Source organism: Ursus arctos, unplaced genomic scaffold (assembly GCF_023065955.2).
Source record: "Ursus arctos isolate Adak ecotype North America unplaced genomic scaffold, UrsArc2.0 scaffold_32, whole genome shotgun sequence".
NCBI lineage: Eukaryota > Metazoa > Chordata > Mammalia > Carnivora > Ursidae > Ursus > Ursus arctos.
In genome coordinates, this window is record NW_026623008.1 from 20067498 (window position 1) to 20080832 (window position 13335).

At 61.3% G+C, this 13335-nt stretch overlaps 1 protein-coding gene across 4 annotated transcripts in view; it reads right to left on the minus strand.

The window, feature by feature from the left end:
• Window positions 1-12603, minus strand: part of AHDC1 (AT-hook DNA binding motif containing 1) — a 63570-nt gene extending 50967 nt beyond the window's left edge. Inside the window, exons 1-2 of one of the 4 annotated variants that reach the window (XM_057305435.1) lie at window positions 12581-12603; window positions 11811-11908 (exon numbers count right to left, since the gene is read on the minus strand). The gene's annotated coding sequence lies outside the window, so the exon portion shown is untranslated. Of the gene's footprint in view, window positions 1-11810; window positions 12006-12139; window positions 12410-12580 lie in introns of those variants that run through there. The other 3 variants (XM_057305433.1, XM_057305434.1, XM_057305436.1) reach the window with 3 other exon arrangements.
• Between the last annotated feature and the right edge of the window lie 732 nt (window positions 12604-13335).

A 13335-nucleotide genomic window follows, 5' to 3' on the forward strand; every position in this document is an offset into this window, starting at 1 on the left:
GGTGTCCCCTCTTCAGCTCAGCTCCCTCAGCACTTAGCCCTGCCCTCTCTCTCCAGTCCAGAATCTGGGCCACATGGGGGGGGGGGAGACTGGGGCAGCTACCTGGAAGAATCCCCGAAGCCACCCAAGTCAGAGCTGATGAGCTCACGGTGATTACCCCTCCACCACACATCCATTTTCTAGGAGAGCAAAACTGAGGCCCTTGAAAGGGGCTCTGAGTCTGGACCAAGACCTGAGTTTTACTGGTGGTGTGGTTAAGGGCATGTTCTCTGGGGACAGAAAGACCTGAATTAAAATTCCAGCTGTACCAGAAACCATGTTAAGGCCCCTGCCTTCTCACAGCCTCAGTTTCTGCATCTGTAGAACGGGTAATAGAGCCTCCCTCCTGTAACTGTTGAGTTGAAATGAGAAAAGGAACATAAGGTTTTGGTGAAGCGAGCAAATGCTTGAAGGATGGTAACTATCACGATCGTGGTAGCACTGACATAAACCCAAGCAGCCTCGGGGGAGGGAGGAAGGGTCCCAACCTGGCTGGAGAAGGAGCCACCCTCCAGCCAGATTGGGACCCCCAGGGCCTCAGCTCAGGAGGGCCAGCCAAATTCCTCGAAGCCCCCAGCTGTCTCCCCTATTTGTTAAAGGCCTCTCATTAGTGAGCCTGGGCACCTGCCCCTCCACACGTAATAAGCCTCATTAGTATCTTAGCCCCAAGCTCTGTGCCCAGAGTCTATGTGCCTGCACACGCATGAGGGTGGGGGGCTGCAACAGGCCACCAGCCAGGAGACGGCATCCTCGCCAACCACACCCCCTGCCTGTCATCAGCAGGGCCCGTCACCACCCAGCTTGTCACCTGCCTGCCTCGCACCCGCACCACCTGTCACCCACCCAGCTCGTCACCCACCCAGCCCATCACCTGCACCACCTGTCACCCACCCGGCCTGTCACCGAAGCCGCCTGACAGGCGTCTGGGTGGGGGACAGGAGACGGGGAGGAGAAGACCACAGGGGTGTGGAGCTGGGGGCCCCAGAGACCCTGTAGGACCCCCACTTCAGCTCGGCATCCTGCAGCATCGCCATGGCAACCTCTCAGCCGCAACCACTTTCCCAAACATCCCCCGCCCACCCCCCCCAAGGCCCTGCTCTTAGCTGAGCTGAGGCTGAGAAGAGCCTGAGTGACAGCAGAATGGGGCAGGAAGGAGGGGTTCATCAGCTGGCTGGCCTTGGCCATCCTTCCCTCTCTGGACTTGGTGACTCCATCTGCAAAATGGAGGAGCCAGAACGGGTGAGGGCGCGAGAGAGCAGGCTAGCCCTCTCCAGCCTGGATTGGCTGAGCCAGCTACCAGCTAACCTGTGAGGGCCAGGGGGTGGGACAAAAGGACAGGGCTTTCTGGGCTCTTCCACACTCCAATGCGCCGCCGGCCCGGCCCAGAGACGCTGGGCCTCTGGCCCAAGCTCACACAGCGGAAGAGGAGGAGCAGGCTGGAAGGGAGGGGGGCTCTGCCACAGGGCTGCCAGCTGGAGACGCCACACTGGGTGACCCAAGGTGACCGGGGGCTGAGCTGGCCCCCACCGCTGAGCTGCATTATTTATAATACCCAGAGCTTGGAGCTGAGCAACAGCTGCAGTGCTGCCCCTCCAGGGGGCACATGCCACAGCGGACCGGAGAGGACAAGGTGCCTCCTCAGGGAAGGCCCCTGGGGTCCTCGGCGCCCTCCACAGCTGGCTGGGGCAGGCGTTGGGGGGGGGGAAGGGGCAGCAGCTCCATCCTTCCCCTCCCTGCCCCCTCTCCCCTCCACTCCTCCAGGCAGGCAGCGATAGGATTACTTCTGCATGACTGCCCGCTCCACGGGGTTCCAGAGACCCTCCTGCCTGCAGCAATCTTTAAAATTCCTCCAGCCCAACCTCGCTCCCTTTCTCCCTGCAGTGAATGCTCCAGCGTCTACCGCAGTGTGCCCGCCACTGCCACCACCAAGCAGGCTGGGGGCCAGGTCCCTGGCACCTATGGGCAAAGGTGGACCGGTCCTCAGAGTGTATGTAGCCCAGGGACCCTCGGAACCCTGAGGCCCAGGCCCTGGCCCATCCCCTCCGGCCCCCCCGTGCCGGTCTAGCCCCACAGAGCATGGCTCAAGCTGGGGTCAGGCACGCCAGCCACGCCAAGGCAGATGGGCACATACGTGCGAACACACCTGATGGGTCTCGGGATGCCTGCCCATGCCCTCTGCTGCCAGGACCGAGCTGCCCCCACCTCCGCTCTGACCCCCGCTCTGCCTCACCAATCCTGGCTACCCCTGGGGTGGGCAGACAGCTGGGCCAGGCCAGAGTCTGTGGCTCCCCAGGGCAAAGAAGCAGGCAGGAGATCGATCCACTGAATTTTTTAAGGCTCTAATGGAGCCGGCATCCCAGGACTTGGGGGCCTGGGACGCAGACGGTGTCTTGGGGACCCCTCCCTCAGTATTGCAGTTGTTTCCTCTTTCAGGTCTTGGGGGTCGGGGGAAACTTTCTTTGAGCCTTTCCCCAGCCAGAAGAGGCACGAGGGGCCCCTGGGAAAGAGACGGGATGTGGGGGGCTGTGAGCAATACCCAGAGCCCCCCCCCCAGTCTCCCCAGCCCTAATGCAGGCAGAAGCAGCCCAACCTCTAAATCACTCCCCTCGCGCTGCCCTCTGAGGCGGATTCTGTGCATCTGTAATTAGGGGGTGGAACAGATGGTGGAGATTCCGTTTAAAATCATGCATCTAGTAAAGTAACCTTCACTGTCGGAACTGACTCCCAGGGAGACCAAGCCCTGAAGCCCAGATGGGGGGGGGGGGAGTGGGGAGCATGTCAAGCCAACACCTCACCCATCTCTCTCCCTGAAGCCCCAGGCCCAATGTCCCTCTCAGGTAAGCCAAGGGTGGGGGGGCAGGTTGGCAAGCACCTGAGAATGTGCAGGCCGGGGGTAAGTCCCCCTCCTCACCCCAACACACACGCCAGAGCCAGGGCAGGGCTGGGTACTCTGAGTTCTTGGCTGAGAGACCAGGGTGACCAGATGCCAAGAGCCCCCAAAGAGGCCCCAAACCCCCAAAGCCCAGGCCAGGGTGCCCAGAGCACAGGGTCTTGGGTGGGGCAGCTTTGAACCAGATGTACAGGCTCAGTGTCCAGGAATGAAATGCCTGGGGCGGCGGGGGGGGGGGAGGGCGGAGATGCCTCCCCAGGCAGAGGAGGCTCTGGGAAATGGGGGAGGACCGGACAGCAGAAAGGGAGAGAGAGCACACAAGAGTGAGCAAGCGTGTGTGTAGGGCTGGCTGAGGCAGTCTGGAAGGGTGTCTGGGGGAGGGGGACCCGGAGGAGAGGTGGGGTGGGGGAGCTGTGACGGAGATTGCTGTGGGGGGAGGTGTGCTGGCATGTGTGGGGCTGGGAGTGAGAGCTGCAGGGGAACTGGGCTGGGGTAGGTTGGGGGGGCAGGGCAGAGCTGCTTGTAAGCACCCAGGGGTGAATGGGCACAAGGCTGTCACTGAGCTGAGGCTGGCTGTGTGTGCTTGGCTAGGTGTGGGGCTGTCCCTGGGCCCTTAGATGGCCAAGGCAAGGACTGGAGCTGGAGCTTGCTGGGGACAGACAGGATGCCCTGTTGAGGTGTTGGGTCTATGGGGGAGTGTGCGTGTGTATGCAGGTGTGCGTGCGTACACGCGCACGCCTGGGAAGCTATGCGAGGCTGGGGGACAGGATCTGTCTAGAAGTATACCAGAACTGGAGCTACGTCTGTGCTCGAGGTAAATGGTGGGGCTGAAGTGGGTGTTCTTGTTTGAGTGGGTGTTGAGGGGGCAGTGTGCGTATGTGTGGTGGGGGGGGAGGCTGTGCGTCGGGAAAGGCGTGGGGGTTAGTTGGTGTGTTTGGGGAGATGCTGGGCTGCAGCTGGGAAACGCTGGGGCCGCAGGCAGAGTCCCTGTGTGACTCTAGTGAGGTGCTGGTGCTCTGAGACATGGAGTGTGTGGAAGGTACTGGGGCTGCTCTAGGGTCCTGGGTGTACCCGGGGAGGCGCTGGGTTGAAGAGAGAGTTGATGAACGTACGTGTTCGTGTGTGTTGGGTGTATGCTGGGGATCATACCAATCTGGGTTTGGGTTCATTTCTAGGGCTGTAACCATGTGTCTGTGTGGTTGTGTGTTTGGGGGCACGTTGGGGGTCCGAAGGGCAGATATATGTGGAAGTGTTGGGGCTACGTGTTTGCAGATGGAGCAGTTGTGTGTTATGGGGTGCTGGAGCTGTGAGTATAGGAGGGGCAGGTGTTAGGGGCTACGGTTGGGTCCCTGCGCTCAGACACGTGATGGGGCTCAGGGTGAGGGTAGGTGCCCCTCTGGGGAGATGATGGGCAGAGTCCTAGCCTTTGCTCAGGAGCTGCCTGCTAGAACCCCTCTTCTGGGGGGGGTGCCTGCCCACCCCCAGACCCTGTGTGGGGGTGTAGAGAACGGGGAGGGGGGGTTGTCCATCTGTCTCAGCCTGTGCCCAGGCCAGAGGAGCGGAGCCGCCTCCTCGCTCCCTGGGGGGCAGCAGCGGATCTCAACCCACCCATCTGCCTTCAGACGGTTGAGGCAGGAGCCTCCACAAAGCTGCCTGGAGGGCATCACTGTGTTTGAAGAGGCACAGGCTGGGGGGTGGGGGGAGCTGCACAGCAAACAGTCCTCATGGAGGCTCCTTTGAAAACCACTGACGCCAGGAGAGAGGAAGAGGGAGGACAGGGGCGGGTATGTCTGTCCTTGTGCGTCTGTGTGGGTCAGTGCCCAACTGTGAGCCTCAGAGCCCCTTCGCATGTGCTCATGCTGATGGCCTCTGTTCAAGCAGCATCCCGGCCTTGGAAAACAGCCCTCCAACCCCGGCTGCGAGCTCACAGCCTCACACAGACAGCTACCCCTCACACAGGCACACTGCCTCCACCCACACACAGCCCCCCACACCTTCACATCCGCACAACGCTGCACCCTCGCACCCGTGCAGCTCACCCCCAGGGCCTGCACCCTCGTGTACATACACCCACTACCCACCCCCCCCACTCTGCAGAACCAGGTGGCCACACACACCTGTGACATACACACACGTCCGCACGTACATGCCTGACAAGTAGCAGGCACACATACACCCACACGCTCCACGCACCTTGGAGCTCCCTGTCACACCCATAGCCCACCTCACATGGGATCACCTCTTTCTCACACACGCCGTAACAGGCACTCGCCACGTTGCACCTGTGCATACGTGCACGAGTGTGGATGTGCACACACTCGCCCTCCCCAACTCTCGGATAGCTCTTTCACATCACTCGACCCACCAGCCAACTCCTTAGGAAGGCTCCCACTGGCTGAGAGGGGCCCCAGCCTCCCCCCCACCTCCAGCTGGGAAGGAGGGGGAGGGCGTAGCACCCTTACCCAGACACCTGGGAACACTGATCCTCACCTCCAGAAAGAGCCCTCCCTCCGCTCTGGTGTGACTGCCACTGTATGTGTGAAAGTGTGATTGTGTATGCGTGTGTGTCAGCATGTCCTGAGACCCCATGACGAGGCATGTGTGTCACTGCCTACACGGGTAAGGAAGCATAGGTATGCATTCCCCAGTTACACTTGTGAGATGCGGGATGAGTGTGAGGGTGGAGATTCACATGTCACAGAGTGTGTGTGTGTGTGTAAAGGCCTGTGCGGACAGGTATGAATACGGGAGTGCATTTACACAAGGAGACACCGAGTGGTGAGTGTGATATTTTCTGACACAAGAGATATGTCCATCTTGGAGTAGGGGTCAGGGCTGGGAAAACCGTTCTAGTAACTCCCTCCCCTACAAAAAGAGCAGGGAGGAGGGGTCTCTGCGTGCTTCTCTCGCTCTTGTTCTCTCTCTTTCTCTCTGACCTCTTTAGCAGCTGGAAACTGAGCCGGGGGTGGAAGGAATGGAGACTTGGCTGGCCCAGGGGTTTGGGGAGGGAAGCAGGAGAAAACACCTTCCAGATTCTCATCAAATCCCTGTTTGTGGTCTGTAGCCTCAAGCCTCTCCGCCTCTCCTCTCTCTCTCTGTCTGGGTTTCCCCTTTCTTTATCTCTTCCTGTCTCTCACCCTCTCCCCGAGTCTCTCCTCCTCCTATCTCAGTCACCTTGTCTCCCCTCTGGGATCTCCGTGTCTCCATGTCTCAGTCTCTCTGTCTGTTTCTCTCTCCCCAGGCCCTTCCATTTTTCTGACTCCTCCTCTCTCTGCCAGCACCTCTGTCTGTCCGTCTCTCCCTGTCCTGGTCCATCTGTCCGTCTCTCTCCGTCTGCCTGTGTGTGGGTGTCTCTGTCCATCTGTTCCACCACCCATCCGTCTGGTTGTCTGTGTTAGTCCTTCTAAGGGTGCCCACTCGCTCCCCAAGGTACCCTCCCCCAGGTCAGCAAAGGCCTCTCCTGGCTCAGGGGGTGGGGAGGGGATGCAGAGCTGCAGCTTCTGGAAGCTTCAGTAGCAGCTGGGCTGAGCTGGGAGTTCGGGGCCAGCCAGCTGCAGAAACGGCCCCTCCTCTGGGCTCCCAGGCCAAGGACCCCAGAGCAGAAAGAGGAGAGAAAGCAGGGCCTCGCTGCAGCTGAGTTTGTGCATGTGTAGGTAAGGGGGGAGGCAGGGGGCCTCACTTCACCAACCCCCTCCCCCCCCCCCCCCCCAGCTAGGCCCTACAGGAGAGGGATCTTCAGTGCCCACCTTCCTTATCCCCTAGCCAATGGCAGAGATGCTGGGATCCAGGAGGGAGGGGCTGGGGGGGGTGCCGGGCCTTGAGAGAAGGAGGGGCTAAGAGCTCACAGTTTCTTGTCAGCTGGGTGGGAGGGGGGTCCTTCTCTCCTCCCTTCCAGGCAGTCCCTGGGGATGGCTCTAGTTCTGGTTCCAGCTCTAGGCATGTGGAGCTCCCACAGGGGCCATTCCCGCCTCCCAGCTTCTCCAGAGCCTCTGACCCACAGGCATATAGGGAGCATATAGGAGTATCTCCCCCCTCCCCAACTGGAGGTGGGTTCTGGACATGTGGGGACCTTGATCCTGTCTAGGCACTTGCTGTCCTGAGAGGGCCCAGGTAGTCCACCTACCATTGCCAGACCAGCACCTCATTCTCTCTCTCTCACATACACGCGCACACATACTCAAACACGCACGCAGGCACATGCACCAGCACAGAGGGCACCTTAACATCCATGGCCTGCCACCCCGCAACTCAGAGGGCTCAAGAAGCAGCCCTACCAGAGACATGTGCCCTACCCTGCCCTGGTGGCAGGCCTCAAGAGTACCTCTGGCACCCGGCCAGCAGCTGGAGGTGACATCCCTCAGGACCCTCCCAGTCTGTTCTGTGCCCCCCATTCCCGCTCCATGAGTAGTCCAAATCCCACCGTCCCACCACAGATGGGGAAACTGAGGAAGGGATGGGAGGTCACAGTTATTCCTCCTGAGACCCTGACGTGGAATCACAGAGAAAGAAACGGACGCTGACCTACAACGAGCAAAGTCCATATTGGCTGCTCCCTCCGCACAGCCCTACTGCTGGGCCAGGGCCAGAGGCTGGCTCCCTCCCTCTAGAGCTCTCCTTGCCCCCGACTGGGCCCCCTCCCTCTCTGAGCTTCTGAGCAGTCCTCCCTGCCCTCTCCCTCCCAGCCCTGGCTCTCTCATCCTCAGCTCTTGGAAGCCTGACTCACTGTTTCCCCTCCTCTCTCCCCTCCCTCCCTCTCTCTCCCGGCAGCGGCGCCTCCCCCTCCCCTGGGGGTGCTCTGGCCACAAGGGTGCCTGCCTGCTCCTCTCTCCGGGCTCCAGCCCCCCACTGTACCCAGGAGGCCCCCTGCAGCTGTCCTTATTCTCTTACTACAGACTGCTAGAGTGTGAAGAGCCTAGGTCCCAGGCCTGGCATTGCCAAGTATCTGTGACCCTGGGCAAATGGCTCCCTTCTCTAGACTTGGATTTCTCCTGTCAAACAAGGTGGGAGGGGGTCCAACTGGATGATGCCCCTAGCATCTCTTGGACCCTAATGTTCCCTGCCTTTAAAATCCCAGGTGCCTCTTGGCATGAAGCACAGGCAACCTGTGGGGCACTGTACCTGCCTCAGGCCCCGCCCCCAGGTCCAAAGAATAGCTCTGCTCTGTTCCCAGACTTTGGGAGAAGGCAGAGGGGAGACCCTGTCCTGGGGCAGGACCATTAGTCAAGTGACCCCTGGAAGCCCCTGGTCTCTCTATTCTCCTTCCTCCTGTGGGAGTCTTTCCCTCTCTATTCCACCTGTCCTCCTCCCTCTTCCCAGAGACATTTGCTTGTCTCTCCTCCAAAAACAATGCCTGCTCGTTCCTGGCTGTGGGGTAGGGAATGGCACATGCCTAGGCCTTCTTGGTACCCTAGACCCCACCTCCAGGGGCTGTGGTCCTGGCTCATCTCCTTGACTGTTTGCTCTCTCACTCCCTCATCACTGGCTTCTGCCACCATCTTTCCCTCTCTCCACCTGGCACGCGGCTATCTGGGACTCTCTCTCCTCCCCTCCCCTTTCCTCTCCTGGGTCCCCTAGCTCTCTCCCTGGGGGGGCCCATCTGCTGGCATTAGCAACAATGTTATCCTTGCTCCCTTCTGCAGTCCCCATCCTGGCTTCCCCTCTTCCGAGCTGTCCCAAGAGACCCAGGGGACCCAGAGACAGAGCTGGGCTCCATCCCATAATAGGGAGTCCGCTTGACCTCACTCAACCAGACCAGAAGTGTCTGGACATCTGGTATGAAGGCATGGCACGGCACCCCCTGGTCTTGGGTGACTGGCCAGAGACACAGAGCTCTGTATTCCACAAACAAACAAACAAAAAAGTTGGCCTGGGGGTGGGACATAGGGGGTTTTTAGGGAAATGAGGGAGATCAGGTTAGCCTGGGAGAAAGCCCCTATCCAATGGGAAACAAGCAAGCGGAGGGAGTGGCTCAAAGTCAATGCTCCAGACTGATCTGAGAACCAGCAATGTCCCTCCAGGGCTCCGCCAGTCCAGAGCAGCAGCCCCTCCCCCAAGTTTCCAGCCAGGGACACTTGGCCCCTCAAGCCTGGAGCACAGCCACAACCTCAGGTAGAGATCCCATCCCTTAATCTCCTGTAGGGTCCAAGTCCAACCTCCCAACAGTCTACCTCCACTCAGCTCAGCAGGGGGTCCAGGAGCCTCCCTGCCAAGATCTAAGCAGGTGGAATGGGGTTAACAGAGCCCCCCAACTCCCAAGCCCCGTCACCAAAGTCCGGGTCAAGATCTGGGAAGCAATGCGAAATAACCCTGGAACGTGTACACCCGCAAACTGAGAAGCTACGCTGTCCATCCACAGCATTTGGGGGTGCTGGGGCTCCCTGCCCCCCAACCTTGTTCCAGACCCCCCAGCCCAGCAACCGTAATAAACAGCAAGCTCTTTTTCTTTATGACACCAAATTTCTCCAAGCCCAACAGCCCCTTCCATCACTACCTCAGCCATAGATCACATTAAAAACTCACAGAGGGCAACTTAAACACATCACATTTGTTTCTCTCTATATTATTTCAAAAGTAACGGCATTAAAAATGGATTTTACTACAGAAAATAAATATCAGCACGTGGGCCGGGAGCCCAGGCAGGAGGAGGAAGCCCACCAGGAGAACGTCCCCGAGGGCTTGGGCGCAGCTCAGGTACTGACCAAGGAGGTGGCTGTGAGGCCAGACGACACCCTGGGGGTGTAGGGGGGATGTCTGGGGAGGGGGCAATACCTGCCCACCCAGGCACTTGCCCTAGTGCCAGACCAAGAGGGACAAGAGTCACTGGTTTGGACTGGTGCCCACTGGTCCCCCGAGGCTCACACCCTCATTGCTCTGTGCCACCCCTATGCAGGGTGGGGGCTCTGGGGCGAGAAGTTCACCAGTCTCGGGGGTTATTCCAACTATTGACACAGCAGGAGAAAAAAAATGAATTCAACTTACTATCCAGTTTGATTTTCCATTGCTATAAAAATAAATATACATCTGCTCAAAGGAGGGAGATGGCAAGCGGCATGCACATGCCACCTGGGGGGTCCCCCCACAGCTCACCACCACAACCCAGCCTGGCCCCCTCCAAGCCGGGGGGGGGGGGGAATGGACAGACTGGTAATCTTTCACTTAAAAGCCCCAGCTCACACAGCTACACACACACACACACACACACACACACACACACACACACACGGGGCCACACGGAACAGGAACAAGCCAACAATAGAAACACCCCAAATACTCCTGGCAGGACTCTGCCCAGGCCCGGGCACATGCCCCCGCCCCGCCAGCAGCAGCAGCAGCGGACAAAATGTGGCCACCCTGACCCGGAGGCAAAGCTTGTCCTCACACCCTGAGCTCTGCCCAGGGAGCTGGGGCCAAGTCCCGCCTGACACCAACTGGTCCGGCGGGAAACGCCTGCCCAGCCAGACAGGCACAGGCCCCCCAAGGGTCCCTCCTTGTGCTCAGGGACCAGGCTGGTGCAGCCTGGCCCTGCCTCCCAGGGTGACGCCTGGGCCCAAATTCAGCTGGCCCTGCCAGTCAGGCACTGGTGCAGAACCGAGGGCACCAGGCTCAGCCCCTCCCAGCCCAGCCCCAGGGCCCCCAAGCTAGGAGGGAGGGGGGACTCCCCACCCCTCCACATCTGGCCCTGGCCCCCAGGGTCTGCGGTAGAGAATTCCCGCCCCCGCTTCTCTCTCTCTCTCTCTCTCTCCCTCCTCCCGCTCTGTGCCCGCTGCCCGCCTCAGGGACAGCCCCAGCTCCCGCCTCCGGCCAGCAAGGCCCACATCCTTCCTCCCTCAGCTGGCCCCTTCGCCTGGCAGGAGGCTGGGGGGGTTAGGCTGCTAGGGAACCCCTCCAGCTCCCATTAGTCCTCATCCCCAGCCCCCAAACTCTGGGTCGCTGTCCCTTTTCCTGTAGAACAGGAAACAAGGTTATTTCCTAGACTCAGAGCCAGCCCCCTGCCCCTCTGGCTCTGCCCGGGGACCAGGACCCAGCAGGAGAAGGCGCCCTTAGCCAAAAGGCATAGGGATTCGGCAATTCACCCCCAGCTCCCGGCCCAGGGGGCTGACAGCTGTCACTCAGCACCCCACCCCCTGGGGAAGAGGGGGCCCGATTCAATCAGAGCCCCAGAGGAAACGCATTGATAGGCGATTATTTATTTATTTATGCAAAAGTGAGCCGACTTTGTTCGCCAGGTAACCGGGCACGCGGCCCAACCCCTCCGGCCCTGGCCACCCCCAAATCCCTCCTCCGCCCCACACCCCCTCCGGGTCATTAGGTCCCCGCCCCTCAACTCCCAGAGCACCAGCGGAACCTTGGGATTTGGGGGGTGGAGGGGAGGGGCTCCTCCCTCCGCAGTCTCCCCCTTTCCCAGCGCCGTTCCTAAAATCCAGCCTTGTTCTCCGCTCCCACGGTCCCCCCTTCATTCTCCCCCCCCCCCCACATTCTCAGCAAGCTGGAGAGCAAATTGCAGTTTTAAATCCAAAGACCGAGGGAGGAGGAAGGAGGAGGGGGCGCGCGGCAGCGCTGGGCGCGCACCTCGCCCCCGAGCCGGGGGAGCTGCGGGGCGGCCAGGAAACCCGAGAACCCCCCCTCCCCGCCCCCCCTTCTCGTCCACCTCCCCCTCCCCCTTCCCGGCGCTGCCTGCCAGGCTTCGAGCCGAGCCCAGCCGAGCCGCGGGCCCCGGTGGAAACAAAGACCGATCGCACCGCGGGCACCGCAGCCACCGGGTCCCGCGGACCGGACCGGGGCGCGCGGAGGGGGCGCGGGCCCCCCCCTGGTGCGCTGCACAAAAGAGCCCGGCCGGCCGGTCCCCAGCGGGGTCTAGGGCTCGGGAGGAGGCGCCACTCACCGGAGTGCTGGGCTGCCGGCTCCGTGGGTCCGAGCCAGGCGAGGGGCTTTGGGGGGCGTCAGTCTTCCGGCGGCGGCAGCGACGCGGGCGCCCGGCTGCTGGGGAGAGGAGTCGTGGAGGAGCCCTGAGCCGCCCGCCGTTGCTGACAGCATGGCTCGCGTCTCGGCTCACATTCTCTGCCGCTAACTCCACTGGACACGGCCCCCCGCTCCCGTGGCGCCCCCCCCACCTCGATCACTCCTTCGCTCTCTGCGCCCCCCTCACTCCCCCCGCCGCGCACACACTCTCACAGCCCTGGACACCCCCGCCCCCACCCCCCCATTGCAAACCTGGGAGGGAACGCGCCCCGCGTAGTCCTCCTCCTGCTCCTCCTCCTCCGCCCTCCTCCCTCCCGCTCTCTGGCTGTCTGTCTGTCTCTCTGACTGTCTCTATATCTCGCTCTCTCTGCCTTTCTCTGCTTTCCGAGCTGGGTGGGAAAAGGAAATGAGGACAGAAAGCAGACGCTGGCTTTGGGTGGTGGTAGCTGGATTCCCTCTCTCCCTCCCTCCTCCTCCTCCCCTCCCTCCTCCTGCCTTCTGCTCTCTCCGCTGCGAGCGGGGCTGAGCGCAGCCTGGCGGGTGGCTCGCTCTGCCCGCCCGCCCGCCCGCCCGCCTGTCTGTCTGTCTGGTCTGCCTCGCTCGCTCCCTCCCTCCGTCTCTCGCCCTCGCCCTGCCTGCCTGCCTCTCTCCGTCTCCGCCGCCGCCGCCGCTGCCTCTGCGAGCTCGCCTTACCTTCGCCGCTCACCATCCGGAACCCCAGGGGGGAGCGCGCGCGCGGCACGCCGGGACTTGTAGTCCCCACCCCGGCCGCTCGGCGTGCGGGGCGGGCGGGGCCGAGCCGGCTGCCCCGACGGCGCGGCCAGGAGCCGGCGGGGACCGTGCGCGGGCCCCTCGTGGGGGACGGGGGCGCGTCCTCCGTTTACCGAGGGTGGTGGTTCTCCCGAAGGACTAGCGATGTTTCCCTAGTTTCTTGTTCCCTGCGGGGGTCTCTGGCTTGAGCGGAGGTTGCGGGTGGGAGCGAAGGGGCGGGGTCTGAGAATGGAATGAGTCGAATAGGGAATCAAGGGATTAGCCAAAGGGCCTGCGACTTTCTGGGGCGCCCCAATTAAATGATAGACGAAGAAGAGAGAGGGGAGGACCGGCTTTCTGAGTCTGGGGACGTTCTCCCTTTCCGAAAAGGTTTCCTACTGAGTAAAGCACGAGCTGTTTATGGGAGGGCTGCTCCAGAAACCTCAGAGCCCCACCACCGCTTCCTCCTCATTCAGGGACTCCCGTCCCAAGCTCTGAGCCCTGGGTTTAGCCCCTCCAACTCCTAGTTTTCCTAGAAGTTCAAGGGTGACCAGGGCACAGAAGTCCTGGATAATCTGCAAATAGCACCCCTCCCCCTTGCTGAATTCGACTCTGAGCATTTTGGTTGTGTCAGGAAGCAAGATTCGCATTCACAGTTCCGAGCTCCTGCTGCGGCCAGGGGGCTGGGCTCAGCACTT